At 41.0% G+C, this 22,761-nt stretch overlaps 1 protein-coding gene across 4 annotated transcripts in view; it reads left to right on the top strand.

The window, feature by feature from the left end:
• LOC136677641 (receptor-type tyrosine-protein phosphatase S-like) overlaps positions 1-22,761 on the top strand; it is a 178,030-nt gene continuing 155,269 nt past the window's right edge. For all 4 annotated transcript variants that reach the window (XM_066655229.1, XM_066655222.1, XM_066655228.1 and 1 more), the window contains exon 1: positions 1-267. The gene's annotated coding sequence lies outside the window, so the exon portion shown is untranslated. The remainder of the gene's footprint in view (positions 268-22,761) is intronic.

Below are 22,761 nucleotides of genomic sequence, written 5' to 3'. Positions count from 1 at the left end.
GTAGAGAGAGAGAGAGGAAAGAAGAAAGGGAGGCTGCTTGTGCCTCACGGTGCCGATGACATCAACCAGCGCTCAGCCCTCATCCACCGGAGGACTGTGGAGAATGGGGGTGCAAAGATAACGGACCCCCGAAAAACCATTATTCACACACTTACACACACACACACACACACGGCGTTATCAGCTCGCGGAGGTGTCCGGACAGATCCTCGGGATTTACGAGACCACATGCATTTGCCCGGCGCCGTGAAGGGAACCAAGACAAAGGTAAATAACCTGAGCACATCCTCCTCAATAGAACTGTGCCTTAATGTGGAGCTGGGCTTCAGACAATGGTCACCTAGAGGCACCGAGCGCACACAATACCCCCCTGAATGTGGAGGAAAGATGGAAAGATGCTGCTGGAGGAGCTTATTCAATCCACAGCCTTATTTCGTCAGTTTCCACACTTTAAAAACGCACCGATGCGGCTTTTCCAACGTTAAAAACCATTATCAACAACAGTTATCACCAAACGTTGGTCATTTAACGGATTTAATGGCGTTAACTCCGACGTGTATCCACTGAGAGTCACAGTAAAGGCTTTGTAACCGCTTCTGAAATGTTACTGTGTCTCTACACCGCATTAGACTACATCTCCCAGCCTCAGAAACCGGAGCGCGGTGCTGTGTTCACACCTAGGCTCACCGTCAGAGAGACGCAGGCTCCCGTTAGACGCCGTGGTTAATGTAATCCGTGTCAGTGTGTGTCCTGCTGCTGGCTCTCGGGCTGATAACGCGCTCTGTGTGTGTCCTGTGCGCACGGGGGTGATGCTCATTGTTCATTAGAGAGAACGACATGCTCCAGGACCCAGCAGCTGCCCGTCTGAGCTCCCTTTGTTCCGATCTCAGTGCGTTTCCGACGCTGTCAACTTCAGCGTCTTTGGTCAAATGTGTGTTTTTTTTTCCCTCTGTTTTTAAACAGATCTGACTTACAGCCTTCGGACTGAGGGACGGGTTTGACCGAATAAAAACGCCTTTCAGAGGATCAAACCCTTTCCTCTTTACCTTTCAGGGAAGGCTGCTGTGTGTGTGTGTGTGTGTGTGAGTGTGTGTGTGTGTGAGAGAGAGAGAGAGAGAGAGAGGCAGTAATCGCTGGTTTAATGTTTCCCACTGCTGTGTGCTGACGGAGGAGACTCTACTGTGTGCCGTACAGGAGACACACTGCTGTTTGGAAGCATTAATGCCACAATGAAGAAAAGTTCTAGCTCAGTTTACACTGGAGATACATGCTTCAGAATAAGCTTTAATGCAGTTCACACACACACACACACACACACACACACAAACCCAGTACTGAGTTTGCTCCACCTGCTACTTGTGTAAAAAGATGAACACATTCAGAAGCAAATAAATAAAAAACAAACAATGCTGTGAGTTGTAGACATTATTATTAATTATTGTTAAAAACTGAACAAATTCAGAATTCATTTTCAAACAGTTCACAGTCGTATTTGTTGTTATTATTTATTACATTTGTAAAAGAACGTTATTTATTTCACCACAGAGTCGTTGCTGTTGATGGTTAATTTGAAAGTGATTTCAGACGTGTTCCTGAAGCTGAAATCAGCGGGACATCCTCAGTTTCGTCTGGAATCTCAAACATAACCTTTGAGATATTACTCTACACGTCAAAATTAAAGACCCCGATTTCAATGGACCCCACTGCAATACGTCAAACATTAGACCCCCCCTCAAGTGAACATTTTTTGGACCAAATACACGTCCATTTTCATCTTCCATATTTATTTATTTAATTGTTTTTTTTTTTAAATGCTCGTGCGCAAAAAAAACAGTAAGAGCTTCTCTGTTTTGAAGGGGCTCTGTCCCAAAACGTCTGAATCGGACGAGTTCAGGCGGCCAGGGTTTCTTACATCATCAACCTACCGAACTAATCCTGTGAGCTGCGAGTGAATGCCGGAGGGGTGGGTGGAGATAGGAGCTGGGACTAATTGCATATTCATAGATCCCTGCATACTGAATGAAGGTGAAGATGTAGTGTTACGTCTAAGCCATTTTAAAGCTTTAAGGTATTCTTGGAAATGATGAGATTAATTTTAATGGGTGTCATCAATCAGAAAACAGGGGGCTTTAACAAAACTATCATTATGTACAAATTATTAAGCAAACTCAAACATATAAAAACCCTTACTGTTCAAACATACATCTATAATATTAATAATAATAATAATAATAATAGTTTTACAGTATGTGCTGTGTTTTAACCGTGTAGTAATTCCATTATTAGTAAAATGACTGTTATTATGAATTATAGATGTGGCTGTGTTCTGAAAGGGCTTATGTCAGTTCAAAAGTATTGTGTGTGTGTGTGTGTGAGTGTGTGTCTGTCTCCATGTTAATAACAACCTTTCCTAAGTCAAGCACATCATGCTCCTCTGAGTTTCAGAAATGGCTGCCCTCCCTTGCCCGCTCAACACTCGGACGCTTTCCCACTTCCCCGCTCCGTCGTCCTACACCTTGTGTGATTCCTTCCTTTAAAGCAGAGTGGCGTGAGGCCGGATGGCAAAGGACCAGCAGCGTTCCCGAGTGTGGGCCATCGCTCGGCTCCGTTTGGCTTTTCATAATGTTTTCTGTGGATTATTTGTGGTCGGTGTGTGGGTGAGCATCCTGTCAGAATCTCGTAATAGCATCAACCACACATAGATACTTCCTGTTTTTGCATCTCACGTAACCGTAATGAGATTTTTTTTTTATGAGGTGGTGCCGGACCTCAGATTTGATATTTGGAGGCAGGTAGCTCAAGAAGTATTGCAACATTTTTACCAAATCTCTTCCTGTCATATCTGCACCAGATGGTTACGTCCAAGGACTGTCATTTTGACATGTTTCCCTCTTAGAAAAAAAAAAACAAAAACGCAAAACCCTTTGGCATGACGCACATTTATTATAGAAGCCAATGGGCTGTGAAGAAAGTTGACGAGAGATTTGTATTGAATTCGCTAAGATGTAGAATGGTTTTCTTCAGAAATGAGACTCATTTTCCAGAAGCACTAGTATGCTACACACATAATGTTGTGGCCTGGAAAACCTTTAAAGCAAAAGGAACCAGAACCGCTTTTTCCCCTGTGTTTATCTATTCATTCATTTATTCACTCATTCATTGTCTGTAAGCGCTGATCTAGTTCAGGGTCGTGGTGGGTCCGGACACAGGGAGAACACACCACACTCCTCATAGACAGTCACCCGGAGGAAACCCACGCAGACACAGAGAGAACACACCACACTCCTTACAGACAGTCACCCGGAGGAAACCCACGCAGACACAGGGAGAACACACCACACTCCTCATAGACAGTCACCCGGAGGAAACCCACGCAGACACAGAGAGAACACACCACACTCCTCACAGACAGTCACCCGGAGGAAACCCACGCAGACACAGAGAGAACACACTACACTCCTCACAGACAGTCAACCGGAGGAAACCCACGCAGACACAGAGAGAACACACCACACTCCTCACAGACAGTCACCCGGAGGAAACCCACGCAGACACAGAGAGAACACACCACACTCCTCACAGACAGTCACCCGGAGGAAACCCACGCAGACACAGAGAGAACACACCACACTCCTCACAGACAGTCACCCGGAGGAAACCCACGCAGACACAGAGAGAACACACCACACTCCTCACAGACAGTCACCCGGAGGAAACCTACATAGACACAGGGAGAACACCTGGAGCGAGGCTCGAATTTTTAAAATAATATTAGAATGTGTTTTACATGGAAAGCACCTTAAAAACCGAGTTGTAACACAAACACTCACTTAGCAAACATACTAAATCATCACAGAGGGCACTATTTCTCACATACCCACTCTTAGTTCGGGACTGCTTTGTGATTATTGTGATTATATGTGAGTTTTATTATGCTAATGGCTGTTTTAGAGAAAAAAAAACAACAACAGGTAGCTGTAGGCAGTCTGTAGGGTTTAAATTGCAATGGTGGGTCTTTACAAAGGTGTGGATTGCTATCATAGAATGGAGTTCTCTCTCCACATTGCTCACTAGCAGCTCAACCAAAATCAGAAAGCAGAGTGGGGAAAATAATAAGTTTTCTACTGTTAAAATTTCCCCTAAAACAGGTACAGCAGGTGCACTTTCAGTGAATACTCAGTTGGACCTGAGGCATGAAGCCATAAGAAACCCTTTGACTACAGTGGTCTCCAGTGTGAGACACAGAAATGAGGAGGTTAATGAGAAACGTCTCATGTTGGCTTCTTGCTTGAAAGACAAGTGTGTGTGTGTGAGAGGGAGTGTTGCGGAAATGTGTGTTTCCATTTGGAAATGAACTCATCCGTGTCGGTGTATTGGGGAACGCCAGTTAATTGCACACTTCAAGTGCAAGTCAATTGATCGGGTTTCTTCTGTCTGTGACAGCTTCTCTATCATGGGAAATGGTCAGGTTCAATTTATCTGCTTCCTGTACTCCCTCCTTAGTGTTTGGTTACCACTGTCACACCATTGAGTGATTAATCAATGAGCAGAAACCCACGAGTTGAAGGTGTTTACGTGTTTACGATGACAGTTTTAAAATGGGAAATTATTTTTCTGATTGAATTTTCACTTAAAGAACAGTGTGGAAACAAAAAAACACCAGCGAAATTATTGTGAATTCAATTACAGTTTGCTTAAATATGCATCAGACAGTTCTGGTTTCGATCCAGCGTCTAATCCTAGACTTATAAATGCGGCGAATATGTGTGAGGAATAATTTATTTGGCTTTGATCTTCGGGTGGTGGATGCTATGGAACTTTGCTGCAGTAGCAGTCCTGACGAAAAGGAGGAAAGAAAAGCTTGAAAAAGTAAAGATCCTCACTGCGGTGACCTCAACATCTCTCAAGAACCACAAGGAGTATGAGGGCAACATTTACATAGTGTAAGCAGGTTTGGAGTTGAGTGTAATGTTTTAAAATAGGACAGACCTCTGGAGCTGCTAATGTTCTCTGCATATATACATAATAAGTGTTAGTGAGGGGTGAATAAGAGGGGAGAATAATGCTCTGGAGTAGTCTTCAGCGGCTTGGTTGGTTTCTTCCCGCAGTGGTGACTCGTTTTCTGTCAAAATCAAGACTTCATGAGAGATTTGGAGCTGCCTGCTTCTGTTTTATGAACAGGTGTAGGATAAGTACTTTACAAAGATCATACATTTTAATAATTTAAGTTATTTGAGTATTCACAGTGTAGTGTAGGGGTGGGCGATATGGCCCTAAAATAATATCACAATATTTCAGGGTATTTTCACAATAACGAGATCCTTGGCGATATGACAAAACAATGAAAAATACTTTATTAATTTCAAGGACACATTTATTTTGCAACAAAAAATGTTACATTAATATTTATTATATTAAGTATGTGTAATATATATTAAAAATAGTACATGGTTTTATTTATTTATAAGTTTTTGATTCACCGTGCTAATTGCATGACGTTGTTAGGTAAACGTTAGAATATCACGATATTGACTTTTTAAAATAGTTTTAAAAATGATGACGATATTATTGTGAACGATACGATTTGGCACAGCCCTAGTGTAGTGCTTAATTAAAGGTGAATTACAGAATTTAATAATTAAGATGGAAACAAGTCCATTGATACTGGTTTGATGTGAAATGCCCCGTTCCAGAAAAACATATGCCTACTGAGTCATTACTGTTTAAATATTAATAATAATAACAATAATAATAATGATTAATTTCATTTATATAGTGCTTTTTAAGAACCCAAAGCACTTACAAAATTGCAAAATCAAAGGCCATCAAAAGGATTACAACAATACAACAGATACAAGACAACAAAAATAACAATGAATGACAAATAAACTACACAAGGCCTGAGGGTTAAATTGGGTACCAGAGTTAGCATTGATTGTAGATCGTAGCAGTTTTAGCGCCCAGTAGCCTTGCTAATAGTTATCAACAATTTCACATAAAGCACCATGTTTAATCTCTCAGTGATTGAACTGTGCCAAACTTTAAAAAACTAATGGTGTACCCATTTAAACTCTGTAGTCACTATTAGGCTAGGTTATTAGCCTTTGTGCAATTTATTAAAGTACTTTTGTATTTGTTGAATGAATACCACAGCAAAAATAAATAAATAAGTAAGTAAGTAAAATAAAACAAAAGACTGAAAGATAATGATCATTATTATAAGAATATCCTACTTCATCGCCCAGTGAATGAGACTTAATGGAGGCCATTAGCATGATTTCAAAGCTAACCAGCTCATTCATTACATTAGAAAAATAAGCATTTTTGAAAAGGATTTCTTTAAGCCTGTCTCGGAAACAGCACAGCCCCATAGTCACAAGAGGTTAACATGCTTTAGAAAGATTAGTTGTCCTGAAATGCCCCTTTTTCTATGTAGCTGCTAGGGTTTTTTTGTTGTTGAGGCTGGTTAGCATGCAGGTTAGCATGCCTGTTCAAATAAATCAGTCATTCTGATGTTATGGCTGTATGCTGATGAATAATGCAGTCAGCTTTATCTCTCTAGTGGAATGTACAGATGATTTTATTTTGGGAGAAGAATGATGGGGAGGCAGCTGTTCCTCTTTGTCTTGCTTGCAAAATTTTGAATTGTTTATTAGTGGCTGATGTTCAATTCTGGCTAGTTTTTTATATATTGTTTCAGCACACAGACACACAGACACACAGACACACACACACACACACACACAATTTTATATAGAACATAGTCTAACAAACTTTAGGAACTCCTATGTTGATTGATGCTCCTGTCCACTGCAGTTCTATAAGATAGAAGGCCACTTTTACTTGAGTATGAATTTATCTCTCTGATGAATACACTGTGTGTGATAGGGACAGTGTTAAGTGTGCAGGGTTTCTGAGGAAGGGGCACCATAATTTTATTGCCCTGGGGCACCAGACGATCTTAATCTGGCCTTCCACTCTCCTTGACTTTGACCGATGTCTGGGTCACTGGCTTGTACATACAGAACAGAAATCAAGGGAACATCGGACAGAGTTGTGAGATGCTCTGCTTGAGAATACAGATGTGCCTCAGACTCTTGGTGCTTCTCTTACTTTGTCAACTTCATGACACTGACATGATATAACCTTCAGTGGTGCTTCTGTGTTGACAATGGGTCAAGGGTATTACGTCCTGTCCAACAGCTCAGGAATCAGACTGGTTAGATTGGAAATTCTGAAGATATTTGATTGATGCCACAGAGAGATGGAGGATGAGATAGTGACAAGATGGCCGACAAGCAAACCTACTGAATGAGAGGGTTTTATTTATTAGTGTCCCACAAACAAATGCTTCCCAGTGCTTTTGGGAGTACAAGGCTTACTGCTTAGCGTTCCATGTATACATTCAGTGTATACAGTAAAATTGTAAAAGTACTTTAATAAGTTTATTTAACAATAAATTGTATTTTTTTCTGATTGCTGATTGGTGAACATGAATATATGAAGTATATTTATATAGGAAGGAGACATATTTTCTTAATTTATCTTAATAGAACATACCACTATTATTCATTCTAATATTAGGCTAGGTCCTGTAGACTACAGAGCAGTAATACTACACTAATGAATTTCCTCTGGATTCATCTTATAGTACATTTGAAGTAATACGGTGTTTGAATAATGATTCGACATTATAACTATATTAAAGCCACAAATTGATAATAGAGTTTTATGTTCTTTTATTCGTTTCATAAAGAATATGGGTTTGGTGAATACTATATCTCATTATAATTCAATTGCACAGTAATATAGATATTTAAAAATGTCTTATTGCATTATTTAGTGGAAGAGAGAATGGATTTTAAGTACCACATTGAGACTCAACTCTCAGAAACACAAAGAGGAAGATCAAATAAATCTAAAATAATATGTCGTTTAAGGGCTTTGATACAAAGCCTTGTATTTTACTAATGACAATGCAGGATGGCTACTGCACATATATAATGTCTATTCTAAAGCAAACATTGGCCAGCGTACATTTCTAGGCTGAAATGATAGTTTTGTTCATTTGACCCGTCGCAGTTACAAAATCCTTATACTTCAGTTTATAGAAAGTTCTTGGTTTTTGTTCTCATTCATCGCTTTACAGTCAGTCTTCCTTTGTCGTGTGGATAAAAGGGTCTGTTTTTTTCCTCCTGTGATGTTTGATGTCTTTTCCATCCCTGTGTTCTTTATCTACCTTGTTTCAGTCTTGTTTTCCTTCCTGTCTTTGTTCTCCATGCTTTCTTTGTTTCACGTGTTTCTGTTTACATTTTTGTCTTCAGCTGCACGCTTGATACTAACTAGTGTTTGAGTATGTAGACTAGTGTGTAGTATTGATACGAGTGTCACAGTTGACTATACAAAGCACTCCACAGTTCCTACATGGAACCAATCGATTTGGAAAGTTTTGGTCCCATTCCAAACAGGGCCCTACATCCTACATCACAGATTATTAAACTAATACTACCACACTATGGGAGTGCATTAAATAGTGTGTTAGACAGGGAAATGAGACTTACTATGTGCAGGAACTATTATTTTATGACATACACTGTGCACTACGCAGTGTGGAGGGTGGTATTTGAGTTCTAGTCTTTAAAACATGTCAGACAGCTTTGCAGCTGCAGCTTGACGTGATGTGTGTTGTCATAGCAACAATTCATCACGTCCGGTTAGCGAGAAAGAGTGTAGTATGTAAATATATTGTGTACAAGCCTGCTGAACTCATACTAATACGATGAGTACGTAGTATACACTGTATGGTATTCGTGTGTAGAACACGCCTGGGTTTTTGTCTTTGTTTTGTTCCTGTGCTGACTCTGTTTCTATCACACATTAGTCATCCCCTAGTGTTCCTCTTGCATCGCTCCTTTTCCTGTGTTTATCTTAGTCTTGCTTTGTTTGGTTCTAGTCCATTTTCCATTGGCCCGATCCTTGTGCCTTTCTGTTAATTCCCTGGTCTCTGTTGTATGTTTTGTATGTGTTTCTGTTAGCTCCCTTTTTAGATTTAGTTTATTCCCTCCCCATGTTGGTATTATGTTGTGTCTTCCTTTTTCTGTTTGTGTTCATTACATGCAAGTTTTGTCTAGTTCTCGCATTTGCATCCAGCTCCTTGCACCACACTCTGACACCGTGTAACCCCTGCTAGCCTGATGCAAACTCTGTCAAACAAACGCATTATCACCGAATGCATGGAGTTACTTTCTTGCCCTTTTTCATTTGAGCTGTTTGGATTGCAGTGTCGTATTTATTCAGAGCAGTTCTGGCCTACTTTTGTAACTCACTTTGACTAGACTTTTCTCTGTGCATGTTGAGCGGTTAGAGTCAGGCTTGGCTTGCTTTGTCTGAGGCTGAGTGACTGGCCGTAGGCTCTCTGTGGGGTTTATTCTCACAACACATACCCTACAGCCAGGGTCTTTACAGTCAACATGAGCACTGGGGGTCCCCTGAGGATGCTACAACAGAAAAAAAGACAAAATGGATCCTGCTTGTATCTGGTCATGGCTGAAGTGTGTTTTTCAATGAACTCTTCTCTGGAAGAAGCAGCGAAGAAGATGAAAAGCCTTTGTGTCCATAAGAATTAATGTTGCTAGGCTGACTGCCTGTACTGCGCTGCTCTGTTTGCGAGTGTTTTTTTTTTTTTCTCTCCTGATAAAATCTGAGCCTCCTTCATCTGGTCTCACGGAGCATGCCGATGGGCTCGCAGTGAAACCACTGGTCTGGGTCAAAATCAAATTACATGATCTGAAAGCTGCCTGGTCAGTGGGCAGAATATTTTAACTGATACTTGGCCTTCAGCAGAGGATGTAGCTGTGGACGTAACATAGGCTCTGAGTTCAAAAATAATGCAAGTAACAAAAATGGCTTGAGTTAGATTATAAATATTTGAAGATAAATTATTTTAATTGAGTTGTTTGATGATATACCACTTTAGGACCCAGTCAAATGGCATTTTTGTAATGTTTTGGGGTCTTTATTTTTATCAAACTATCTGCACATTGATGACGGACTCACTGATGAATAGTAAATGCTGATTAGTATTTTGTCAAATTTGACAACTTTAATTAATTGCTCATTCTTGTAAATCAGGGGCGTATATCACTCATTCAATCAATTATACGCTTTTATCAGTCTCTTTTTCATCATTTATTGAGTGGTATAATTTTGCCACATGCAAATATATTGTTTACTTTGAGTGTGATTGATAAATTATTTGTTGGAAGCAATGCATCAAAATTACTGACCCCAAAATGTCTTGTCCACAAGGCTCCAAGGTTCTGTTTTCTGTTTTCAAACACAATTTAAACTCCATGTTTGGTTTTCATGTGTTAAAGTTTAGAGTTGTGTATAAAGGACAGAGCACACTGCCTTAACAGACACCAGCAAACATGAGCAAACCGAAGTGTTTGGTTTGCCAGCCGTGCTTGTGATTGCTGAGAGAATCTACACTTGCACAGTTCTAACTGTGGCTCTCTTGTATCAGTAACATAACATAACTGGGGTGGAGCAGCAGGTAGTGTGTCTCTGTCACAGCTCCAGGGTCCTGGAGGTTGTGGGTTCGAGTCCCGCTCCGGGTGACTGTCTGTGAGGAGTGTGGTGTGTTCTCTCTGTGTCTGCGTGGGTTTCCTCCGGGTGACTGTCTGTGAGGAGTGTGGTGCGTTCTCTCTGTGTCTGCGTGGGTTTCCTCCGGGTGACTGTCTGTGATGAGTGTGCTTTGTTCTCTCTGTGTCTGTGTGGGTTTCCTCCGGGTGACTGTCTGTGAGGAGTGTGGTGTGTTCTCCCTGTGTCTGCGTGGGTTTCCTCCGGGTGACTGTCTATGAGGAGTGTGGTGTGTTCTCCCTGTGTCTGCGTGGGTTTCCTCCGGGTGACTGTCTATGAGGAGTGTGGTGTGTTCTCTCTGTGTCTGTGTGGGTTTCCTCCGGGTGACTGTCTGTGAGGAGTGTGGTGTGTTCTCCCTGTGTCTGCGTGGGTTTCCTCCGGGTTACTGTCTGTGAGGAGTGTGGTGTGTTCTCCCTGTGTCTGCGTGGGTTTCCTCCGGGTGACTGTCTGTGAGGAGTGTGCTGTGTTCTCTCTGTGTCTGTGTGGGTTTCCTCCGGGTGCTCCGGCTTCCTCCCACGCTCCAAAAACACACGTTGGTAGGTTGATTGGCGACTCAGAAGTGTCCGTAGGTGTGAATGTGTGTCGCCCTGTGAAGGACTGGTGCCCCCTCCAGGGTGCATTCCCACCTTGCGCCCAGTGATTCTGGGTAGGCTCCAGACCCACCACCGTCTTGAACTGGAGAAGCCCTTACAGACAATGAATGAATGAATATTTGTTGAAGAATGATTGTTCAGTTAGAAAATAGAATAAAAATAGAATAAAAATCCCTAAACCTGTGCTGTTAGGTGAGAGTTCATAGCCTTTTGTTTGTGTACAGTATAGAGTTGAGCATGCGGTCGGTAGTTTTTTGATGATAACTTAAATATCAGCCTGTGACAAGGTTCAGAAAGCATTTTGATGTGGAATAAATTATGAAAATAGTACGTAAACAAGATTAATACCATGTAAGGGAACCTATATATTTCTGTTACAATATGAAAACATACTTTGTTTTTGACTTGTGTGAAGACCTCCTCGGGAATTACTCTGAATCACATTCACTAGAAAAGTGATAAATATTTAGATGCAAAAAAGTAAATCAGATTATGAATATAATTATATTAATCAAAATAAACGATTAATAAACAGAGGCTGCCAAATGAAAAAATTTAAATAGCAGCTTGAATGCTGTGTGTCATATTGCATTTCTTAAATTAATATTATTCAGATTAATATTTCACATTCAAATAGGACGACATGGAGATGTGGATTGCTTATTTTTGGTGTTTTAAACTAATTTGATGCTTTTAAAATCGACCCCACCATGTGGAGGCCTTGCCCTGGCAAGGTTTCACTATGAGCTGCTTACCTACATTTGTTGTACTTTTGGATAAGAACAAAGCACCCCATGATTTATAAATCAAAATCATTTATACAACGTCTGAGAATAAGTGCATACAACATGAGCTTGTGTATTGTTAATCTTGAAGACAAGCCTTGACCTTTGACCTCCTCGGGTACTGATTAGCTGCCTCTGCTATGGACATTTCCATTAGCTTCCTGGGGTCGGAAGTAATGACAAAATCTTGGTAATTGATGGTTAGAACAGCTGTTTTCTTGCTCTCCTCAACTGCTCTTTTATAGAGTCCTCCTTTGTGATGCAGATGATCCGTTCACCTGACCCCTGTACAATCACTCAGTGCTGATCAATAGTTTGTCATTGGGCAGCGTCTGCTCATCGGAGAGATTGACCCCCAGGGTAGAGGCCTGAAACAAGACCCTTGTGAACTCAGGGAATAACTCTATATTCCTCATATGCGTCTACACACGGCTGAGGGAGCTATTTCCTCCTCTAAATGAGTTCTGTGCCTCTTACCGGTCTTTTTAATTCCCATCCCGATTGAAAATCTTTGTCTCTGCAGTGCAACCCGATCCTGATACAAGCTTCTAAAGCAACTGCTGCTTACTCGACATCAGGAGAATGGCGCATAGTGGCCATCTAAAAATACAGACTCTGATTGTTTTCCAATTGAACAGGAGTTCCAGTGTCATTTGTATTTCGTCAATGTGATGTCGTGTTAGGCGGCAGGGGTGTGTCTACGGGTGTGTGTGTGTGCATTAGCCACTCGGAGGAGTCATCGGCTCATCTAATTAAAACACATATTCGGATGCTTAAACTGTACTCCTTTTGTCATCTTCTTTGTTGTGGTGGTCCTCCCCCTCCCGGTCCGTTATCGTTCTTGCACCAGTACCACCCCCGCTGCTCCTGCAAATTGAACTGCCTTTTTTACATAACCTAATCCAAATCATTCAAATGCCCACCCAAATATGACATCCTTTTAACTCCTCTGTCAGGCAGAGCCATGGAGTTCCATTAACTGTGATACACTGCATTAGAAAAGCATTATTACGACTTCAAAATCAAAACAACAATTTTTTTAAAAATAAAATTCATACTTTTTTATAATGTGTATTTAATGTGTATATAATTTGCACATGGGACACTGATCTAATGTGTTTATGCGGTCCCTTCGTCAGTAAGTGAGTTAATAAACAAGTGAGCTACGTGGCTCAGTCAGACAATGCTAGGTCTAACCTTGAAAAATAACAAAGTGCCCTCCAAACGTTGAAAAGCTTGAAAAGAGATGAGGATATTGCTGTATTTATGGTCCATAGGTGGGTAATATTAACTTATCTTTGCTGTCTCAGGTCAGCAGGGAGATTGCATGAAAGTAACAGGCAGAAAGTGCTACACAACTAAACAACTCGAGTTAAAAAAACAAGGTTCTGCGGTAATAAAAACGTCAAGATAAACTTCAGCCAAGTCATATTTCTCCTTGAATTTCTCCTTCAGAAGCAGAACTTCTAAACATGAACAAACCACAGATAACGGCAGGTCCCTTTAGACGTTACCTTTAAAGGACATGGACTAAATGCATATATAATTACAAAGACTGAATTTAAAAAAAAAAAAAAATCAGTATTCTTATATTGGTACTTCTTGTGTGTTCCAACGTCTATAAACTAACCCTGAGAGTTGTTCAGAAACACAAAAACATGCCTCAACAATTCAATTCCATGTCCATTTCTGTAATGAACACATAAAATAAAACAAAGTTAAAGAAGAACGACTACTGACGTGCAGACTGACCAATTAAATGTTTACAGAGAAGGTTATCGACCAATAACGGTAGCTCTACAGTCAGACCGTCCAATCAGAAGATTTTAGGCTACTTCACCACGCCCCCTTCTCACTCAAGCGAACCAATCGGAGTAGGGGAGGGCGGGACTAGTTTGTGAACGAAACTTCTTGAAGTTCTACGTGAGCTCTAGAAAAACAACATCCCGGACGTTTGTGAAATTCCGCCCGGACATTTTTTTACATCTAAAAAAGAGGACATGTCCGGGTAAAAGAGGACGTCTGGTCACCCTATGTAACAAGTTCAGACAAGTTCAGACACGCTCTCTATATTCTACCTTTGTTTGTGTTGTGTCTACTGTGGTTATTGTTTTAGCTCAGTTTTAGGCCGTTCTCCATTTTCATTCATGCATTTGTAATACAAGGAAGCCTATGATTCTCTATAATCAAACAGTGTCATATTTTACACCAACATACCTGGAGATAAATACGATTTTCAGAAAACTTACATTGAAAACTACACAGAAATTCAGCACAGACTTTTTGTCCTCTGTTATAATCCAAAAATATAACTTGACTCTGAGAATTCAGACTTTTGCATAAAACTGTAGATGTATAGAAACCTGGAAATGTCAGTAGTTCACAGAGTGCTCAGGTCAGGTCATTTCAGCAGAAGTAGGACTTTGGCTAGAAGCTAAGAGCTTCTGGAGCTGTAGGATATGAGGCAGGGTTAAACGTTGGCTTGTACCTAGTTTTTTCACAGAATGACCTGGTTCACATCTAGTTTCAGAAACATTTTACTTGTGTCACTGATGTAAAGCGTCTTTAGGATCACTGTTATTATATGACTGAATCAGATGTACAAATACATACGCATTTACTGAACTATACACGACTTCATTGCTTTGTCACTTAAAGGAAATCAAGCACTAAACATTCTGAAGTATAAATATATTCCTGCTGCTGTGTTTTGCATACAGCAATACATTCTATATTAATTATTAATGGTGTGCTCTATAGTGTCCCAATGTAGCCAAAGCACAATGTGTTTTCCCAAAGCTAACATGCTAATCTCAGTACAGCACCGCAATATGAGGCAGTGCACAACACTCCAGTAAAGAACACAAGGTATACGTCCTCTGTTACCTACATGTGGCAAATTACCAAATGCCCCCAACCGTGGCAGCAGAAGCTATGCTCTCTAAGCCAAGTGTAAAAGCTGGTCAGGGAGATTTCGTTTCGCAGTTACATTTAATTTGTGGGCTCTGCTAAATATCTGTCCCCTACTCTACACTCATCAGCCACGACATCTGCACACATTTGCGATCCACTCCCTAAAATGTATTTCTCCAAATCTGCTGATGAAGTTAGAGACTAGCAGAACATTTCTTAATGAAATGAGGATGAAAAATAACATTTACACAATTTTCTCCTTACACCAAATGCATCATGCAAACTATGATTTGTGTCCAAACCTGCTTCACTCTGGAGCTTTGGGGGGGCGATATAACCAACGATTACTAGAAGCAAACACTAACAAAACATTGCATACTTCTTTCAAATAACAAAGTAAAAGTATATTGTTATCTGTACATAGAGTGACCATATCTGAGATGGTGAAAAATATCGGGAGGGGGGGGGGGGGGTCTGCCGTTGTATTCTTAGCTGAACCTATGTGTGCTTTTAGGTCTTTTACACCTTTATTTCCTACACAAAACGTGAATTTCTTTTTTAATTCATCCGAGAACTTACATTTACGTTTTGGCATAGCTGCTCGAGATGAGGGTGGGTACATGAGCTTTGCCTGACGTAAACAAGGACTACTGACGTGCAGACTGACCAATTAAATATTTACAGAGAAGGTTATCGACCAATAACGGTAGCTCTACAGTCAGACCGTCCAATCAGAAGATTTTAGGCTACTTCACCACGCCCCCTTCTCACTCAAGCGAACCAATCGGAGTAGGGGAGGGCGGGACTAGTTTGTGAACGAAACTTCTCGAAGTTCTATGTAAGCTCTAGAAAAACAACATCCCGGACGTTTGTGAAATAAAAAAGAGGACATGTCCGGGTAAAAGAGGACGTCTGGTCACACTAGTTTTACATAAAAATGTTAGTAAATTAGCAACGATAGCATGGGTAAACTGTGTTTACAATGTTCATCCACCACGTTTACAGGTCTCCAGTATGATTCAGAGTTTACACTCCGGTGCAGTTTGGAAATAGTGTGGTCTAAAGTTAGAATGTAAAAATCTGCAAATGATTGACCCTTATGCATGTCCAATGTTTCATTTATGCATCTGCCAAAGCTAATATTGGTGCTACATCTACCTCCATTATCTACCTCTAGAAACTGTGCTACATGTACCTCCATTATCATTATAAATTCATATAACACCATGCTCTAAATCTGTAATAAATGATCAATCTTATTCACCTGTTCAATGCCAGTTTTTATCATTATCACTGAGCATTCAAAGTCTAAAACAGCCTTCAAACAATTCATAGCAAGTCAACACAGTGCCCTAAACCACACTAAACAGTGTGTGCAATCAACTTAGTGAAAAACTGGAGGCTAGAGTGGGTTATGTGACATTTTTTTCATAGATTATTTAAAAGATAAGTCATTTTTAAAATCCGCATTAGCCTCATAGCTCCAGCACAAAGAGGAACACGGTTATTCGCTTTGCTCTGAATTTGACTGCTTTTACCCGTCTTGCTTTATATTGTGTTTTTCTGGAAGTGGAGAAGCTCTTAGAGGCTTAATTTCCCTTCGGAATAACAGCTAAACAACTCTGGATCACAATACATGATTGAATACAAGAACAAGGACTAAACAGAGAGTGAACAATCATTAGGTATTTCTGAGCCAAAGGCTTTGATTCTTCTAACGGAGTCCGCACAGAAGAAACAGGTTTACAACTCATAGCAGCAAATAGAAACATGGACCTTTTAACACGCGGTTAATTAGTACATGGAGTAAAGACCTTTTCCCTGCTCCAGACTGCTCAGGCTAGTTCGATTTGACTCTAATTTATCCAAATTGACATGCATATGTTAAGTCCAGCCCTGCCTGGTTTGGAATGCAGATATTTTGAAGTTTGATTCTGCTTCGTGTGCTTGAATATGCAAGGCGTCCGGGTGCGATCGAATCGCACTGTGTCAACCCGAAGTGAGGGAGTCTGCCAAACTGAGATATGCTAATGGTGGGATGTGTTGACAAGGCAGGAGTGTGATGATTGATGTTAGTCACAGTAGAGGTTATTCTCAGATGAGAGTGCTCATTACTGAGCCATGATTAAGACAAGATGAATGAGATGAGGTAGAGTATAGAGTTAAAAATGCAGTCTTTGTGCTGGGGTGTTCTGGGAGGGTATGTGTGAAGCTGATGCATGAACCATGGTAGTGTGTGTGTGTGTGTGTGTGTGTGTGGGGGGGGGGGGGGGGGGGGCATTAGTTATAAAACCTCTACCAAAGTCCTTTCAGTAAAGCCTCTCTACTCAGCAGCCATCTTAGAAACATCACTGGGTCGGTATTTCAGATCAAACGAGACCACGCTTCTATGACTTTGAATGGGAATAGAACCCAAAATTTAAAGCTATAATATAATAATATTTGAAAAAGCTAGTTCATCTGTGTACATCGTTAAACCTTGTCAGTAATGGGAACAGCAGGCTCACTGTGTATTTGCGTGTTGTTGGTGCTTTTCGGGACCGCTTAACTTAGCTTAGCATCAGGTCTGAGTGATCGGTGAAGTTCTTCTGTTCCTTGTTGCACTGTCCAGCTCTCGCTGGAGTGTTTCAACTGCCAACAATCCAAGGAACATTTGTTTCTCTTCAAAATATCATAGTGTAATATTATGGGCTGCCGTTGTGAATCAGAATTAAACAAATGTGAGTTCTACTGTAGCCTTGGAGATTTTACAAATGGCTAGTTTGTGCCGGATGTCTGCACTTTGTTAGATTGCCAATCTTCTCTGGCCAATTAGTGCTCTACAAGGTTTACACGCCACATTTTAGTCTCTACTCAGCTCATGGAACCATGAGTGAAAATGTACTAAAAAAGAACCAGTACTTAGTTTGACTAAAGCAAAAGCAAGACAGAGTGGAGCTGTGTAGATTTGGTACCACACGTTTAAACGCTATTTGAAGCTAATTATTAAAAACAGTTTATTTCTGTGCATTAATTTGGACGCATGGATTGTTTAAGAATCTGTAAAACGATTGTGGAATATCACACGAGTTGAAAAACAGAAAAAAAAAAGCTAACTAAAAAGGGCACCTATAGCTAAGAGCTAAAAATACAGAAAACAGTGGTTAGTGCTAAAAAGCTGTGCTGTGGCTCTCTGAGAACACATGGGGAAGACAGGACCCTATCTGCTTAATATGTGTGTCATTTCCTTCTCGTGAGCATTGATCTGGGCGAGCTTTTGCACATCAGCGCTGTCTGTGAAACGCAGAAACACAGGACCCGCTGCCTGTACGCTATCATGCCCCTCATCTGTAATATCGCTAGATTAAAAGGGATGATCTGAGCATTGCAAAGACCCATTTCCGGGACACGAGAGGTCGGAGGAAAGCTTTTGTCTCGCTGATAGCTGATATTATTTACGGAGGAGCTTTCGGAACTCTTTTTTAGTTGGATCGGCTCCAGCTCACCTGCCGCCCAGTAACAGAATGCCACAGCTTTGGCTGCTCGTGATGTTTAATTATTGTGCTGTCACAAAAAAAAAAAAAAGATCTGAGAATAATGTCACTGATGTTATTTATGCCATCAACCAAAACAATTTGTCCCTCAGTTCTTTCATCATTTAAAGGCCTACTTTATGGAAAGTGGCCGTTTAGTCGTCTCCAGAGGCTTTTAAATGCTTTTGGAATGGAGATTGGTGGCGTTTCTTCATGTGGAATAATTGAAGCGTTTCGCATATTAAATGGTTTTCGTGGGAGCTTGTGAAGTAGGGGCAGGTCTGCGCACGTGTAGAGAGGCTTATGCTGCATTGTCATGTCTTCAGTAGCTTGTGATTGGTTATTGACCTCATTGTAATGACCAGTTGTTTGTGTTTGAAAATCAGAAACTCACCAAAAAAGGGGTAGAGTCATTTTCGTGTGGTCTGTGTGTAGGGGTGGGCGATACGGTCCTAAAATAATATCACAATATTTCAGTTTATTTTTGCGATAACGATATTTTTGGCCATAGAGCAAATAATCCCAAGAACATACTACTGTTACAAAATATATGTTTAAAATACATGCTCGGCTGAGTCAGCGGAGTCTGTCTGTTTGAGTTAGAGCTCTCATTGTCTGTTGAGCTGTCCCCTATTTGTTACAGGCTTCTTGTGTATTTTACATTTCACATCACAACGTACAGTGAAATGTGTCTTCCGCATTTAACTAGTCTTTGGCAGTGAACACACACACACACACACATTAGTGCACTAGGGGCTGTGAACACACACCCAGACCGTTGTGGAGCATTTGGGGGTTCAGTGCCCTGCTCATGGACACTTCAGCCGTGGATGTTCCTGACGGTCCTGGGCATCGAAGCAGCAATCTTCCGGTACCAAGCCCAGTCTCTAACCATTAGGCCAAGGCTGTCACATCTGAACTTTTGTAACCAAACCACAACCAGACGAATGCAGTCGCAACCCGTCTTTTTTTAGAACAAACTCTCCACCTCAGAGCCACTTCCTGCCACATGTTGTTCCCTCATTTAGTGAACGTACCCCATAATATTTCACATATCATGTGTCATTACACAAACAAGTCAAAATACAGCTATTATCAAGATTTTTAAAATTAATTTAAAGTATTTTGATAATATTATCACGACCGATACGATACACACAGCGTTCCCTGTGTGTTTACTAAAGGGAGGAACGTTGTAGACCTGGTGATACTTCACAGTCGCTAAACTTATTTGCCGTAGTATTTTCAGAACGTCCGCGTTCACAAGGAACATCAGAATGCACTATTGGTGGGAAAAAATATGGATACGATTGCAGCCTCCTTCAGTCGGTGTTGAGATTTTCTTCCTCCAAATTGGTGGTGGATTGATTTAACCCATAAAATCCCATCTCAGTTAATGAAAATGCCATATTTAGAGGTTATTGCTTAACAAACAGGCAAACAAACCAACCCTCACCTGGTGGCTCAGTGTGACTCTTTGCCTTCTTTATGTGCAGATCTATACGCCTATATCTATACCCATTACTGCTCTGTTGCTCACCGGCAGCTCCAAAGCCCCGTCCCACAAGTTGAAGTATTGGTTTTTTAGGATTGTGGCTGTGTGAAGTCGTTATGGCTGATAACTGTTTATTTCGCTGATGATACACTTTTTTAACACATACCAACACACCGTAGAGATATTGTAACCAAATAAAACAACTTAATTTCCTCAGGAGGAGGTCTTTAAAACTGCTGTCAGTTAAAGGTAGAGTTCTATGGCACAGCCTTATAGCCCCCAGCCACATCAGCTTGACAGAATTTATGATGTGTTTTTGTGTTTTTGTCAATCACTACAAAACCCAGCGGTGGGAAAAGTAAAAGGTAAAAGTCAGAATCCTCTCAGGATTTCGTTACAATTGCCTGGCTTCTCTAATTATATCAAACCAGCCTCAGAGGGGTGTCCGGGGCAGTCGACACAACATTCAGGGAAGGATTTGTACTTTCATCTCTGACAACACTCAGCCTACATTTAAAAATACACCACACAACGGTTGGGAATCCCCTCAGAGTGATAACGCCCAGATAGAGAAATAATTCTGACCCAGTGGTGGCACACATCCCCCATGTTCGTCGACCCTCTCGACACACGAATTGAGGGCGCAGGGGCAGACAGCTCTTGCTTAGCACCTGAGGGCCCCATACACATTAAATTAGGGCCACACGCCAACCAGAAGTCAATTTGCAGACCACTTTTGACTCATATCCAGTTTGGCACCGGCAGCACGGCAGTGTCCTTGCGAGATGATGACCAGGTCTGTTTGGTGAGAAGTGCGCCAAATGAGCCTGTTTTGATATGCGGGCCTCTTTTCGTTTTTTGTTCACATTGTTTTTGCCTAATTGATAGTTGGCCCAACAGTGCGGCATCGTTGCCAGATGTGGCCCACATCTGCACGCTGTCTGTGTAAAATGTTTTGATGTAGACATTGATATAAAAAGGCAGCATCCTTCTGCATTAGACAGACCGCCCTCATGTATTCTCTCTAAAGTACTTCTTTCTACCTTTACATTAATGGAATAAGATGTTTCTAGTCTTTGGCAGCGTCTCACACTCAGGACGACTATCGAACCACTGCTGGAGGCCAGTAGGAATGTCCACAACAGATGTAGCGATGACTAAAACGGTCTTTATTGTCTGGAGCCACACGTTAAACTGTAAAGCAGCGCTGGAGTGTTTATTTGAGCCAATATTTTGGGTCAAAACTCATTTAGATTTACAGGCCTTCTGCCAATGACTTGATACATTTTTTTCACGGTGGAGTTGTTTATTAAAGTACTTCACGCTTCAATAACCAATTAAATGTGATATAAAAGTGCCCAGAGTCTTATTTTGACAATGGTTTTGAAAGACATGTTAGAGTTGGGGGGAATATTTCATTCCAAATAAAACGCTGTTTCAAAACATGGTTCATTGTCCTGAATTCCCCCAAGTGGATGTTCTCTGGCAGACACTTCCTCCCTTTGGCTCCTTGCTTCAGAAGGCTTTATTTACCGTGGTGTGTAGCAGGCGGTAGCATTAAGCTCCTATAATGCTCATAAAAGAAAACAATTTAGGAATAAATTAGCTAGACGCAGCTGGCCTAATAATTCTGTTATAGTTTAAGTGCGTCGACCTCTCAAGCCATTTACATTTGATTATTTTTCATTGCATTATCCCAGCGCAGAAATAGAAGTTAAGTGAGCGCTTGTCTGTCAGCTGCGGAGTTTGTACTGGGAGAATTCAGTGCAGAGTTTAGAGACACTACATGTGGGTTTGTAAAGCCAGGATGGTCAACGGCGTTCCCGATACTGTTTTACCTCTCGAGTACGAGGCAATGCAGTGAATAGTTGTAGACCAATTATTTTGTTCATGCGAAATGAGCGGACCTTTGTTCAATAAAAAAAAGGGGCAATGACTCACTCTGTGCCAACGCTCTGTCCACAGCCCTGAGTAGGTGGACTGATTTGCATTGGAAATATAATTGCAATATTGTACTTTGTCCTAACCACCACTGAACCGCCGCTAAACACAACCTTTCCATACAGTGATAATTACCTCCGATTGTGAAGTAGTACCAGCATGAAGTCCTTTAGCAGAGCTGAGTGATGTTAGGGGAAGGGTTCCATTGTGTACTGAGGGATTTATTTGACACTAAATACTGCGATAGTTGAATAATAATAAAATCTCTCCATAAAATGCAAACTTATTGAGCTAATTGTTACTCCATCTGTGAACAGAACGTTTTTAAAGGGGTGATTAAAGAGGTAACACAGGTGACGTTACACTGAAAACTAAGCATGAGATAACTGTAATGATTCAAATTTGGTCAGATCTATCTACAGCTATTGAGCGTGCACGATTTCACAGTTTACGAAATACACAGGAAAATAATCTTTTTTCGTTGTCCGTTAGGTAAATTTGGTACCGGGAATTGGGTACTTTTTAAGTTCCTGCCATGGTCTTCCGAAGAAACACGGGACTGTTCTAGGAGGAACTGAAAAACAGGTGTCTGGTGCAACGACTGTTGTTTGTACGCGGCTGAAGTGTAACTTGTCTGTAAGGCTTTATTCACTGTTTGAATTACCACAGAGACTCATGTGTAACTCGAGGTGTTTAGTTTTGTGGCTCTGTCGCTAATGCAGTTACTCCTGAATTTGGAGACATTTCCACATTACGTGATCGGAAACAGCAAAAAATAGGTCAATATTAATCACGTCTGGAGCAGGAATAGAGCAGGATGCTCATTTTTTGTTTGTGCTTTTCAACATTTGGAGTTCTGTCTGTTGTCTAAAACAACTCAG

The sequence above is a fragment of the Hoplias malabaricus genome, chromosome Y (genome assembly GCF_029633855.1).
Source record: "Hoplias malabaricus isolate fHopMal1 chromosome Y, fHopMal1.hap1, whole genome shotgun sequence".
In the NCBI taxonomy this organism is placed as follows: Eukaryota; Metazoa; Chordata; class Actinopteri; order Characiformes; family Erythrinidae; genus Hoplias; species Hoplias malabaricus.
The sequence above is the reverse complement of the archived record's forward strand: the minus strand, read 5'-3'. Positions and strand labels throughout refer to the sequence as shown.